Source organism: Gossypium arboreum, chromosome 12 (genome assembly GCF_025698485.1).
Source record: "Gossypium arboreum isolate Shixiya-1 chromosome 12, ASM2569848v2, whole genome shotgun sequence".
NCBI classification, from domain to species: Eukaryota; Viridiplantae; Streptophyta; class Magnoliopsida; order Malvales; family Malvaceae; genus Gossypium; species Gossypium arboreum.
In genome coordinates, this window is record NC_069081.1 from 52,954,412 (window position 1) to 52,967,499 (window position 13,088).

Here is a 13,088-nt window from a genome sequence, read left to right on the forward strand (position 1 = left end):
ATTAAGAGGAAGTTGGAAAGTTTTAAATTTGAGTGAAATTTTATGACCCGAAAATGTTTTTATGCATGTGTTCAAGTCCAATAACGCGTTGTACCCTGTCCCAGCGTAGGATACGGGTAAGGGGTGTTACATTATCGAGTCCTTGTTTCTATAAACCGAGTACATATATATTTTTATAAATATTTACAGAGTTACAATATAGGTATATTGAATTTTGATCCATATTTGATGTTTGGATAATTAATTAAGGAAAAAGAATTAAATCATAAAAGTTTCATAAAATAATCGCTATTGAATTTTATTAATTAAATGACTTATATAGTCAAAGGGGGAGGATTAACATAATAATTTTACCATAATTTAGCATGATGGACGGTTTATGAATTGAAATTAATCAAATTATATTCTATTTTAATTATATATGTTAAAATGTTAAAAATAATAATAGTAAAAGTAAAACAAAAGTGAATTGTTGTCATTTTCCCCAATTGATGTCTCCCTCACTGAAACTCCATAGTTTCAACTTCTCCAAGCTTTGGTCTTGCTTTTATTCATGCTTGTAAGTCTTTCTGCTATTATTTTTCAAAAATTTTATGTTTTTAAGATCATTGTAGCTTAATGCAGCTAACCTAGGGATTAATTCGTAAAATTGTTAAATGTTTTGAATTATAAAATTGATGAATTTGTGATGTTTTTGAAGTTTGATGATAGATTATTAAGCTTGATATTTAAATAAGACTATTTTGTAAAGTGATTTTGGTTAGTTTTAAGTTGAATGACTAAAATGATAAAATAATAATTTCAGCATGAAATTCTTATGAAAGTTCAATAACAACGATTTGTATTTGAATAAATAATAATTCGATTGGCTAGGTTTTGGGCCTAAATCTTATAATGGTGTAAGTTTTGAGTTTAGGGACTAAAATGAATAAAAGGTAAAAGTTTAGGGTAAAAATGTAATATATTGATAAATGGTCAAATATGTGAATTTAATTATTTCAAGGTATTTGAATAAATGCAACTTAACCAGAACATTTTTTGTTCTCTACCAAAGAAGATGAAAGAATTAAGTAGCCACTTTTCAGTGCCATCAGAGTTTTTGGGCAGAGGTCGATTGAAATAGAACAACATGAGATCACCAGCTCATTCAGTAGCTAGAATAGGTAGTGTTAGAAATATAAATAAACCTTAATGCAGCCTTTTTGGCCGGAATCACTTTGGAGTGTGTAGATAGAAAGAAAGATCCTGCTTTAATTGTGGATCTCTTGATCATTTCAAGAATGATTGCCCGAATTGAACTGAGCCAAACAAATATCAAAATGAAAAACCTATTTTTCCTGATACTAGAGGTAGATGGCTAGGGAATAGTGGTACTGCAGGAGTCAACAGAAGTGAGACTAAGGATTCAACGGTTCGATCTAAAGCTCGAGCTTCTGCCAGAGCTTATGCGATTCATGCATGTGAGGAAGCCTCAGCCCCTGATGTTATTGTTGTTACCTTTTCAATCTTAGATGTTACTGTGTATGCATTAATTGACTTTAGGTCGACACATTTATATATATGAGCTATGTTAGTATTGGAAAAGAGTTTACCAATTGAGTCAACTGGTCATGTTGTTTAAGTAACGAACTATTTAGGTCAAAGTGTCGTAGCCGATCTGGTTTGCAAATAGTGTCCACTAAAAATTTAAGGTCATGAATTTCTTATTGATTTGATGTTACTACCTTTTTGATGAATTTGACATTATTCTGGGGATGGACTGGTTGACTGTATACGATGTTATATTGAATTGCATAAAGAAATGAATTGGTTTGAGATGTCAGAATGGTGAAGTAAATTCTGTTGAATTTGTTAAGTTTGATTGTGTTTCAAATATGATTTCAGCAATATGTTCATAGAAATTGATTAAAAAAGGCTGTAAAACATTTTACCTTATATATTAGATTCCAAAGTACCAGAAATGAATGTTGATCTGGTATTGTCTGTTTGCGAGTTTACAGATATATTTCCAGAAGAATTGTTAGGTTTACAACCAAAGCGAGAAGTCAAGTTTCCTATAGAATTAGTGACAACGGACTGCTTCGATTTTGATTGCCCTGTACAGAATGGATTTAACTGAATTAAAAGAACTAAAAGCTCAGTTGCAAGAATTAATTGACATAGATTTTACTCAACCTAGTATATCAATTTGACTCGCACTTGTTCTATTTGTGAAAGGAAAGATGGGTTGATGAGATTGTGTATAGATTATCGACAGTTGAATAACATCACAATAAAGAATAAATATCTGTTGTCTCATATTGAAGATCTATTTGATTAGTTGAAAAGTGCTATAGTGCTCTCGAAGATAGATCTCTGTTCTTGCTTTTACCATTTGCGAGATAAAGACATAGATGTGTCAAAAATACTGTTCAGAACTAATTCAGGGCACTATGAGTTTTAGTGGTGCCTTTCGGATTAACTAATGACCCTGCAGCATTTATGGTTTTGATAAATCAAGTTTTTTAGTCACATTTCAATGGGTTCATTATTGTTTTATTGAGGATATACTGATTTGTTAATAACAGATTCAAAAGGTGGTCAACATTTAAAAATTAGTACTACAGACGAATTATTAAGAATTTTTCGATAATTGTGTTGCCAATGACAAAGCTATTGCAAGAAAACGTTGAGTTTGTTTGGTCAGATAAGTACTAACAAAGTTTTGACTAGTTGAAAACTTTATTGATAGAAGTTTTGATTCAGATTCAGCATAAATCCAGGAAAGAATTCATTGTTTACAGTAATGTTTTACTGGGATGCCCTTTAATTATGCTGGTTTGATTATTACAAATTTGAGAGCTAAACCGTTAATTCTTCAAAGAATTTGGGAGATGCAAAGAAAAGATTCGAATTTGTTAGCAAAACGGGAATAGATTCAGAATAATCAAGTCATAATTTCAGTATTGATTGTGATAATATTCTATATTTTCGAAATTGAATATGTGTGACGAAAAATTATGAGATTATATGAAACATCTTACATATGGTTCATAGCAGCATTTATTTGATTTAAACCAGGCAACGAAAAAATGTGTAAGGACTTGAGGCAGAGTTAATGATGGCCGGGAGTAAAACGTGAAATTTTAGAGTTTGTACCAAGATGTCTAGTATGTCGACAGATCAAAGCTTAAATCAAGTCCTGATTGAATTATTACGGTATGTTATGATTTTTGAGTAGGAATAGGAGCAAGTCACGATGAATTTCGTATCTGAACTACCTTTGATGTCGAGAAAGAAATATTTGATCTGAATCATTATTATTAGACTAATGAAATTGGCTCATTTTCTTCTAGTTAGAATAGATTACTTGCTTGAAAAGCTAGTTGAATTGTATGTATCTTCGTTTCACCTAAAGATTCCCCAGTAAACTTCATGAAGCTATGGCGCAATCAGACGAATAGTCAGAATGGGTAATTCATATTCTAGAAGACGTATTGTAGTGTTGTGTCATCAAGATCAAGAGTAAGTGGGAAAATGATTATCGTTGGTTGAGTTAATTTATAATAACAACTATCAGTCTCGCACTAAAAGAGTACCATTTGAAGCTTTCTCCGGATGAAAAAATGTAGAGTTCCGTTACATTGGTCAGAATTGAGCGAGAACAAAGTAGTTGGGACTGTAGCCCCCTAACCCGTATCTACTGTTGAATTAGGGTTACAGAGCATTACTGTACAATCAAAACATGTAAACAATATTTCATTCACTAACATAAACATACCATATATAAATCATACATGCACATTCCGTCTTTAAATCGAGCCCTCGAGGCCCTACAAAATATCTTAGAAACAATTCAGGACTAAATTGAAAACATTTGGAAAGTTTAAGAAAAGTTCACAAAAAATTGAAAATAGGGGTCACACAGTTGTGTGGCCAGGTCATGCAACCTTCGAACTAGGGACACACGGTCGTGTCGCAGCCTGTGGCCTTGCCCGTGTTACTCTTTGAGTTGCCCTACATGCCCATGTGCCAAGCAGTGTGTTGGGTCATATGTCTCACACAGCTGAGTCACACGCCTGGGTCCCAAGCCATATGAACCCAAAATTTACCTATAATCTAGCCATTCCACAAGAAATTCACACCTAATCAATCTAATCATTTAAACATGCATCCAATGAACATAAACATCATTCACCACTACTTAAACATGCCATTTTAATGTCCTAAAATCAACCAACCAATGTGCCATCAATAGACACCACAATTATATCAAAACATCAACAACTAAAACATATCAACATTTATTCATTTCTTGCATAGTACCTTAGTTCAATCATACACCAAAACATACCACAAATACCATTCTAATTATACAAAAATGAAACCTATTTACAAGCATGATAAAATGTCTATTGACAGAGTTAGTAATGTGTCAAATTGTACCAAACCAATCTATTTAGCCACATATACATGCCACTACCTTAAGAGACACAAAAACTACCAACTTGGCTGGATAGTGTGAGTCGGTTGATTAATCCTTCCAAGGTGTCAACAACAAAAATCTACAAAACAACCCACAATAACCAATAAGTTTTCATCACTTAGTAAGATCATAGTATTACATTCAAGCTAACATAATTAGATACAATTCCTATACTATTAGATTTTAGGGTTGCTAGAGTATAGTAACTCGCGTAAATGCGTTAAAGGGTACCAAAGTACAAACAGGGGCACGTATGTGCAAATAGGGGTATCGAAGTACAAACAGGGGCACGTAGGTACAAACAGGGGTACCAAAGTACAATCAAGGGCATGTACGTGCAGACAGGGGTACTAAAGAACAATCAGGCACACATATGTGCAAACAGGGGTACTAAAGTACAAACAAGGGCACGTATGTGCAAACAAGGATACCGAAGTACAATCAAGGGCACGTATGTGCAAACAGGGGTATCGAAGTACAACCAGGGGCACGTATGTGCAAATATGGGTATCGAACTACAAATAGTGACACATATGTGCAAACATTCACTAATTAATTATCGAACTTTAACTAAGGAACTAGAATGTAAAAGTACAAATAGAAATTCATTCACTACAAATAGAAATTCATTCACTTATTGGAACACTATGAACTTACCTAATAATCAATTTTGAATAAAACGCAGGGGCTAGTCTGCTATTTTCTGTTTTCCTCAGTTATTGTCTTTTTTGTCCAATTTTTTATCTATATAATAATTAAATACAATACATTAATTTCATACATATTTCACATTCCCTTCAATGCATATGACCCTTACCTTTTCATTAATTACACATTTTCCCTAAACTTTTATAACTTTTGCAATTTAGTCCTCTAACCCGATATTCATCAAATTTAACCATTTTCTAATAAACCTATTGTAACCAAATAAACTAGGCTCTTTAAAAGCCCCTATTATACATCAAAATCACTACCAAACCCTACAACTTTTACATTTAAATAATTTAATCTTTAAATAAAATTTAACAAAAATCACTTCACAAAACAACCAAATATCCCAACCAAAGCTTCAAACATATAATTATCATAAAAAAATAAATAAAAACATTCAAGATTCATCAATGGAAACTTCCAAAATTTTTAGCAGATTCAAAAACGAAGGTGCATGCTAGTTGAACTTAGTTGCAACGATCTCAAAAACTTAAAAATCATTAAAAACTGGTTTGAATACACTTACATGCAATGAAATCAACTTGACCAAATGCCCTAGCTTTTTTATATGGTGGATTTCAGTGGAGATGAGATGAATTGAAGAAGATGGACATGCTTTCCTATGTTATTTTTAGTTTTATTTACTAATTTACCTTTTTGCCCTTTAAAAATTATTAAAATTTCAAAAATACCAAATCCATGTACATCGATTATCAATATATATGGTACAATTACTAATAAAGTCCATTAACATTCACTTATAAAGCTATTCGACTCTCTTATCTATTAGAACTCAACTTTTTGACCTTTTACGATTTAGTCCTTTTCACTAAATGAAGCATTTAAACATTAAAATTTCTTAATGGAATTTCAATACGACCCTAATAAAATCCCATAAACACTAAATAAATAATAAAATAATAATTTACTCATCAAAATTGTGGTCCCAAAACCACTGTTCTATTATCATTGAAAAAGGGCCATTACAACTCTCCCCTTCTTAGAAAATTTTGTCCTCAATTCAAAACTCTTATTGTAACACCCCGTACCCGATATCGTCGCCGGAGTCGGACACGAGGGGTTCACAGACTAAATTCACTTGTCACACAGACCATTTTAACGTGTCCAGACAAGCTGGCTGACTGCGTCACTGTTACCTTAAAAATCATATCTCGAGTTCCAGAACTCGAAAACCAGTTCCACAAATTTTCCCCGAATTTAGACTCATATATCCATCCATGGATTTATTTCTAGAATTTTTGGTCGAGCCAATTAGTACAGTTTATTAGTTAAAATCACCCCTGTTTCAGGGTTCGACTACACTGACCTTTGTACATTATGTCTTGGATATCTTTCTGTACAGGGCTCCAACCCTTATGCCGTTTGTTTCTAAAGAAACTAGACTCACAAAGAAATCTGTATATATAGAGCATGAATTCTAATTCTCTCTGGTTAATTTATAGTGAATTTTCAAAGTTGGAACAGGGGATCCAGAAACCGTTCTGGACCTATTTCGTAAAAACCTGAATATCTCTTAAAATCCGACTCATATGACCGTTTCGTTTCTTCCATATGAAAGTAGATTCATCAGGGTTCAGTTTCATAATTTATTCACTATTTAATTCTACTTCTACTATTTTTAGTGATTTTTCAATCTCACATCACTGCTGCTGTCAGCATCTGTTACTAAGGCAAACAATGCCTATTTCATAATTCCTCCATGACCCAACTAATCATCCATCATTCATATCACAAATTATGACCACCTTATCAAAATTAAGATTTTTAAGACTCATGAATAAGTGTTTTGGAACCAAATCCAACCAACCATATGGGCCATTTTCGCATGGCTAAAGTTTACAACCCAAATTTCAACAAAACAAAATAGCCTATACATGCCAAATGTTCTCCTAGATCGACTAAGAAGACAATACCAAAGATTGCTTGCCGGTGTGATGACTTCGACGACGGTTCCGAGCACACAAAAAGAGACGAGTCCAAGAGACCTAAAATGGGTGACAAGAAAACACCGAGTGAGTATATAACTCAGTAAGTCATAAGCATTTCACAACCATCCTTTAACCAAATTATCACTAAACGAAACAATGAAAAGCGAGGCTAAGTACTCCATCCATACCGCTATACCATGGATTCCTTAGGCCTATCGGTTCGATCTCATACCAAGTCATACATTCACATTTCATATTCTATTTAATAGGATAATTGAGGCATTTCCATACATCATCTCATTTCGCAACAATCATGCAATCAAATGAACTTTCATCTATTCCACGATACCTTATTTACGGAATGCAATTTAAATCATCACATAGATTTAAAACTTACCAACTCAACCCGAGCATGAACATAGCGCCTATTCGCCGTGAGCTCAAGGTACTTACCCTTTCCGCTGTCCATGATCAACTCGATAAGGTCACACCCTCCATATGAGTAACCGATCGAACATATATATTAATTAAATTCGCACACGTAGTGCTTAATAATCGATCATGCACACTTAGTGCCATGTGATTTAAGCTCGTACACATAGTGCCGTATAATTTAAATTCGCACACTTAGTGCCATACTTTTCAAGCTTGCACACTTAGTGCCATACTTTTCAAGCTTGCACACTTAGTGCCAATCTTGTCACCATGCCCGTTTATTGCCCGCACACTTAGTACCGAGACCAAACGCTCTACGCATTTTACTACCTTTATACATTCAACAATGTCATCATTCCATACACATACATTTTCATTTACATATCATCTCATTAAACACAATTGCATAGATATTATGATCATTTAAATCAATACCAAATATATGCTTAATGACTTACCTCGGATGTTGTCGAATGTCTTCAACGGCTATTCAATTACTTTTTCTTTCCCCTTGTCCAACTTCGATCCTCTAAGCTCTTGGGCTAATTCAAACAAATTTATCTTATTAAAGTCCCATCATGCTAGCTTATGGCTGAATACCCATATCAAATAAGCAATTTACCTTAACTCGTAACCCACATAGCCAAGTTACACATATAACCCTTATGACCGAATATGAATATCACCAAAATCTCTATGACTTAACCTTCACCTTCATAGCGAATATATATATAGCTTATCAAATAGACATTTATTCACTTTCCCTTAACACATATTAATCAATTAGTCCATGCATTATCCCTTGACACACTCGGTCATTAAAGCAATAACCTATTAACATCCAAGCATATTATACTAAAATTTCTTCTAAGGTCAATTCATGTACCATCCTTAATACTCATACAATTATTTTATTTTAAATAATTTACACATCATTTACCCAACATCAATTAACTAGACACTTTAAGAATTTCTTCTTTGACTATACACACATTCGGCAACTATCCATACACACACAAGCCGATTTTTCCCTATCACCCAAACCATCTACATGAACACTTAACTAACTCAAACTTCACCCATCCACAAATATTCATTACAACACAAAGACAACAATCATTTTCCTCAATTTCTTCCATGGCCGATTACCCAATATTACCACACAACCAAGATTTTGACATGGCAAAGTAGGAAATTTTAGTAGCTAGCTTAAAGTATGCTAACCTTTCAAGAACCAACATGAACTCACTTAACTTAATTCAAGCTCAAGGGTGACCAAACCTTCTCTTGCTTTCTTCTTCAATTTGGCCAAGCATGTTCAAAGATGAACACTTTTTTTTTGTTTTTCTATGTTCACTTCACGGCAAAATGGGGGAGACATCCACACACTTTTTTTGCTATCATCATTTTCCTTTTTTTTCATTTCTTTATTTTCCTTCCATAATGCACTAGGCCAACATGTCTAGGACATGTTTTCTTTGCCCATCATCATGTCATGGCCGGCCACTAACCTTAGGAAATGGGTTATTTGACATGCAACTCCACCTTTGTGTTAACATGCACTAGTAAGCCATTTAAAATTAGCCTATCATATTTCACCATGTTTCACATTGATCCCTATTTAATAATTTCTCATAAAATTGGTAAAATTAGAGAATGAAACTTCCACATATGCATGCACACACATAGTAAGCATAGAATATAACAATTAATTATTTTTATGACTCGGTTTAGTAGTCCCGAAACCGCTTTCCAACTAGGGTCACTTTAGGGATGTCACACTTATCTATTAAAGCTTAACTTTTTCACCCTTTACGATTTAGTCCTTTTCACTAAATTAAGCATTTAAACATTAAAATTTCTTAACAAAATTTCAATTTGACCCTAATAAAATCCCATAGACACTAAATAAATAATAAAATAATAATTTACTCATCAAAGTTGTGGTCCCGAAACTACTATTCCGATATCACTGACAAATGGGCTGTTACAATTCTCTCCCTCTTAGAAAATTTTATCCTCGAAATTGTTACTTGAAAATTAAGTCAAACATTGTAATTTCATTGATTCCTCAATTTCCCAGGTAGCCTCTTCAGCACCATGTCGATTCCACATAATTTTCATCAGCAATACTCGTTTATTCCGAAGTTTTTTGACCTCACAAGCCAAAATTTTCACTAGTTCTTCAGAATAAGTCAAATCTGACTGTAATTCAACTTTATTGTGACGAATCACTTGTGAAGGATCAAATCTGTACCTTCTTAGCCTTGAAACATGAAATACATTTTGAATTTTCTCAATTTCGGAAGGTAAAGCTAATATGTAAGCTACAGGGCCAACTCTTTCAATAATCCCGTACGTTCCGATATATCTCGGACTCAACTTTCCCTTCCTACCAAAATATAGTACTTTCTTCCACGGAGAAACTTTTAAGAACAATCGATCACCAACAGCAAACTCAATATCTCTTTTTTTTTTCAAATCCGCATATGATTTTTGACGATCAAATGCAGTTTTCAAGCTATCTCGAATAATTTAAACCTTAGCTTCAGTTTCTTAAATCAAATCAATCACCACCAATTTAGCTTCGCTTAACTCAGATCAATACAACAACATTTTACATTTTCTTTCGTATAAAGCTTCAAATGGTGTCGTTCTTATACTGGACTGATAACTGTTATTATAATCGAATTCAGCTAACAGTAGACATTTTTCCCAGCTACCTTCAAACTTGAATATACAACATTGTAACATGTCTTCTAGAATTTGTATTACTCGTTCTGATTTCCCATCCATCTGAGGATGAAATGTTGTAATGCCCCGATTTTTGGGCCTAAAAGTACTGGGCCTTAAGTCTGGGTTCGGGTAGGAGACGGCCCGAATAAATAGGATGATTTAATTTTTATTATTATTATTTAGTATGTTTAGTTAGTAATTAAATAAATTATGAGGTATTTATAGTGTGGGAAAAGTCCTAGGCTCAACCCAAGGCTCTGGCAAAAATTTGAGCATTTTTTTATTCTTAAAGAGATCTGGGCAGTAGGCCTTATAAGTGGTTTGGGCTGGGATTGGACACAAATGAAGTGCCTGGCCTAGTGGCTAGGGGCGCTGGGTTTTCTGGAGGTCGCAGGTTCGAGTGGCAGGGAAGGCAAATTTCTCGTTTATTTTTAAGCAGATCGTAGCTGCAACAGGTAAGGGTTATAATTAATTGTGACCCTATATTAGTAAAGAAAGAAGCGTAGTGCAGTGGCCAGCAGCACAGGCGAAGGCACAAGGGCGGACAGAGGTCTGGGGTTCGAGCCTCACCTCGCGCACGGAAGGTTGGGTTTTTGCTGCACACATGGGAAAGGAGTTGAGGTCTGATCAGGACTCTCTTGGCAGCATGCTGAAGCAATGCAAGGAGTGGATAAGGATGCTACTAATCGGTGGAAGGAGTTTGAGTGAAATTCAAACTTTGCTACGAGCTAAATTCAAGGGATTTGAATTAGAGGGAGTGGTGTATCGAAAGTAGGACTTTGGAGCTGCATATTCAGCTAGGAGAGGTTGGTGTAGTAAATTAGCATTTTTAGTTTGTAAGGGGTACCGATTGTTTAGTTGTCGAATAGGTGTAGGTTCTTGGGCTGAATTCTGTTGGTTGCTTTCATTCTTTTATTTTGTCGTTTTACCTAAAGCCGAATTCTTTCTTCTTCTTTTCTCTCTTTCTTTTTCTCATCTCTTCCTTCCTTGATTTCCTTCAAAGCTGAATCTCTACTGTTATTTCCTCTCTTCTATTTACTTTTCTCTTCCTCTCCTCTTCATCCATATCTCTCACATCTTGTTAGCCGAATATCTTTGTGGCCGAATCCTCTATTCTTTCCTTAAAAGCTAAAACCTTCATAAGTCATAGTAATTCGAGAATTAATATCTAGTTCTATTCTCTACTCACATTTTAAGATTGGATTCACTATGGATTTAAAATTGGGGAAGTGTTGGAAACGCTCTTGACAAGTACATCATTAGTGGTAAGTACTCGGAATCTTGTTTCCATTCTTTATTTTGGGATTTAAAGAAAAGCCGAAAACCCTTATATGCAAAGGGTGCTTGTCGACTAAACTAAAAGGGTTTAGTGGTATTATTTGATTTGTTTTGCTCTAGTGTGGATTAAAGGCTACTGATCGAGGGCTTGGATAATTGGAACAACTAGATTTAGATCTAGTCCATATTCCGGCAAAGGTAAGAACTTTAGTGTCTAAGGTGTTAATGGTTGATTATTGGTAAGGGGATTTGTATATAAGTTGTTATGGATTCATAGTTTAACGTGTTAGTAACTGATTGTAGGCAACTTTGTGTGGAACTCGTAAACGTTTCGTTGAAAAACAAGTGTGTAAATGACACCCATTAGTAGACTAGATCGGTAAAAGTCGAAAGCTGAAATACCAAAAAGCCGGTATTTCGAGAACTTGCAAACGTGCGAGCGCTCGTGGGATTGTTTGTATTGATAATTTTGGTATCTTTAACGGTAGGATTACAAAGTGCGCAATTTCATGCACCTCGATGAATTTGGGCTTCGATGGGTTGAAATTGAGTAATGGGCAACGGGCCCATTTTGGTAAAAACGTCCGGTAAGTATTTTGAAGACATGTTAATAACTATAATGAGCATGAAACCCTAAAAAGACTGATAAAATTACTGAAATACCTCTGTAAGGTAGAATTACCGTAATACCCTTAAAGGGGTAAGTTTAAGATTATGCCCCTCGAGGGTAAATAACTGTTCTTACGCTATAATCTGACTGTCTTTCTGAAGCATGCCTTGTTAATTATAAATATATTCTGCATACATGTCATACTGCATGGGGTTGGGTTTTGTTATTGAGGAAGAACTCGTTCTGGTGGCTGTGCCACATATTCTGATATAAGCAGCTTTGTTGCGAATTATAGTTAATGCCGCAACTGGTGCTAACATTGTAAGTGTAGGGATGGCGTGGGTGATTTATTCCCCACATGAAGTGTAGGGATGGACGGAGGCAAGTGCAGGGTTGGATGGGGTTATCATGCATTAATCATATGAGACTGTTTTGTTATGGGCCAACTGTATTGAAATGGGCCCAACTGTGTTAATATAGGCAAGGCCCAATATATCTCGACTTGTAAAGGGCTACGGCGCAGATTAATATTGATATGGACTAAGGCCCAGTTAACTCTGATTTCTAAATAGGGCTTAGGCCCGGTAAAGCTTGAACTGATTTGGGCTCTGGTTGGGATACTTTACACACTAAGTTTTCCAAAGTCACCCCTTCCTTTTTACCTTTGCAGGTGAGCCTTAAACTGGGAACTTGGAGCTAGAGGGATTCAGAGTGGCCATGTGGACTGTTTAAAATAAGTGTTTATACCTTCACTTTTATTTTAGGTTATTTCCTTTATGTTTTCGGGTTTTTAATTTGTAATAAGGCTGCTCCTAAGTTTTATTAAATTTCTTTATTAATACTCATTTGAAACTGATAGAATTAGGCTGTGCGGGTTTTTGTAAAACTAAACAACGTTTTTAAA